This window comes from Hippocampus comes, unplaced genomic scaffold (assembly GCF_001891065.2).
Source record: "Hippocampus comes isolate QL1 unplaced genomic scaffold, H_comes_QL1_v1.1 scaffold557, whole genome shotgun sequence".
Taxonomy (NCBI): Eukaryota; Metazoa; Chordata; class Actinopteri; order Syngnathiformes; family Syngnathidae; genus Hippocampus; species Hippocampus comes.
Window position 1 is genome coordinate 50,831 of NW_017804814.1, and position 2,788 is coordinate 53,618.

Here is a 2,788-nt window from a genome sequence, read left to right on the forward strand (position 1 = left end):
GATGGCTACTTGTTGTGATGGCGGTTCCCACAGGATAAGAGTTGGGGCCGGGACAGGGTGGGGGAGGAATACTGGCCCGGCTCATGCTGGTTCTTAATGTGTGAGGCACATCAATCAGCTGCTTGAGGTCACTGCGGGCTTCGGTTAGCTCCTTTATGCCAGCATGTAGGGCCTCATGTGTCTCACGCAGGAAGTTTTTTCTTCTTGCAAGGCTCTGAGGTTCGAGTGGTACCTCGCATCTAGGAGTGGGGGTGCAGGTGTGACTGGACATGTGCAGGTAAGGGTTCACCATCTACATCCCTCCTAGGGGTGGAGCTTGAGGCTAGCTGAGGGGCTCGATACTCAGCAGCATCCCCAAAGCGTCCTGGGTAAGGTTGAGGTTCATAGAAGGGGGTCATCTGGACTTGTCCCTTCTGTGAATATGACGATATTCCTGTTGGGGTTGGAGTAGATGAGTCCCACCGTGACTGTCTCACGTAGTCGACCTTGAAGTCCTGCATCCAAGTTGGAGGACGTGTTCTACGTTTGGGCCTCTCATCAAGATGTCTCTCTCTCTCTCTCTTGCTCCATCCTGAACACTATATCCGGCTCGAAGGACCAATTTTCGGTCATGGACTCCGCGAATTACTGAACTTATAAGGAACGACCTTGAGCGAGGACACCAGACACCACGAACCTGCGCACTCTTCCTGGCTACTAAATTGCGCATGTGCAGGGAAAGCAACGTCATCACATGCAGTTTAACAATCGCCCAGTAGGAGGCAGCATGGCAACACAAGGCAAATTATAACTTACAATACTCATCAATGTCAATGTCTCTGAGCCTTGAATACAACCACTTAATGGCCAAGCACACAGCTGATGTGAGTACTCCCTCCCTCGTCTAAGACAGACACCTATGGATCATTTCAAAGTGAAGAAAATGTGTGAGTAATCGCGAATAATTTTGAGTTAGAGTTAATTATGAGACAACGAAGAATAAATTTGCTGAAGCCAGAGCTAAATGTATGGCTACTGCATGCAACCCTGTCAACATTGTCCACAGCTCGACTCACGCTGAAATCATTCGCATTGCATCTAACGACTCCTCTACGGATTGCCAGCGAGAGCCTCCATTACAAGCTGTGAATTGAGATTGTATGTAGCGGAGAAGACAAAGGTACACCAAGCGGGAGAAGACACTGTTTTGAGAGAGAAATAAGAGACGAGGGGGGTGTTCACATGGCAACATTTGCTCCGGAAAACAGCTTACACCGGAGTAAATTTGATCCACCTCAGGGAGGTGGTTTAAAAATTTGCTCTGGAGCAGCACCGGTGTAAATTTGCACGTGTGAACTCTCCAATTTGCTCCGGAGCAAATGCTCGTTTGCGTCTGAGGGAGTAGCGAGGCTACTCCCTCAGACGCAAACGAGTATTCGAGTACGGTTCGAGTACGTGTACTTCGAACCAAGTGTAGTCAGCCGAAATGATGTCTCCACAAAACCATAGAGACTTCCGCGCAAGTACCAACAGAATCAACATAGCCTGACTGCTGTGTTCAAAGCAAACTTGAGAAAAACGAAATATGCAGCCATAGCTTGAATCCACAATAGGCTGAGTCCTAGTTTACCTTAGCTGTGCACTTTATAATTTTATATTGCCCTGTTTTGATTCCCTAAAAAAGAGCTGTGAAAGGAGCTGTTGTGACAAAATATTTTTTTCACTGTTGTTGATCGACAGTAACGTTGTGTGAGAGATTATGTGTGAATAACTGCTCCAAGTGAAAAATGTTCATGTAAAATTGAAAATCGTTATTTCAGTAAATATTTGCATTTTACACATAGAAAACTGATCCATGATTCCACGTTGATGAGAGCATTAAAACGGAAAAAAATAGGACAAAATACATCAAAGGAAATTCCGAAACAATAAATAAAATGTGTGAGTAATCATGAATAATTTTGAGTTAATTCGAGTAAATTATGACATTTGCATTTTTAATTCGCTTAATTATTTTGATCGTTTGACAGCTCAAATTAATATATATTTGGCACTGAGTTGTGGTTTTTCAATGTAATTTGTTTGAACTCATTTTCAGAAGAGGTTTGGTTGGTTGATTTTGTTTGTGTTTTGTTTTCTTTTTTAACTGTCCCGACCTTTGCTGTGCAGCACCCCACGTGTTGCGATATGTGTTTGATCGTATTTTATTTTGTGCAATCCTGAATAAAATGGACATTTTCCATTTTGTCATGAAATGTGTGATGGAGCCGTATGAATTGTTGTTTGATCCTGTGTGTTACTTGCTGGCGAATAAAGGTTTCTTTGCTCAAAAAGATTGGATCAGCCTCGACTTCTTCAATGTCCCGACCTCAATATCGGAGATTTCATGATTGGTGAGGCACTATTTTCCTTGAGTGAGATATAAAAATATGAGCCCAAAAACAGAAGGTTGCCTGTCTTTAAATGTTGACTATAATTGTAACATGTCTCAAATATGGTCAGAATGGAATTCCTGAATGCCCTTTGGGCCGGGATGTCCGCGCCGTGAAATCAGCAAAAAAAAGTTCCGAAACTCACTCAAAAGAGAGGATCCCAACGGAGACGAAGACTGAATGGCAAAACATCCTCCAAGCATTTATTTTCTGATCTGCTTCATCCTCACAAAGGTCGCGAGTGTGCTGGAGCCAATTGTTCAGTGTAATTTTGCTTTCCCATATTTACTCTCAGAATTGCTACAAAACCTTTGTTCCAGAGTTTGACTTCGCAAATACCTCATTTGCAATGGGCTAGGTTTATTATGGGAGACTTG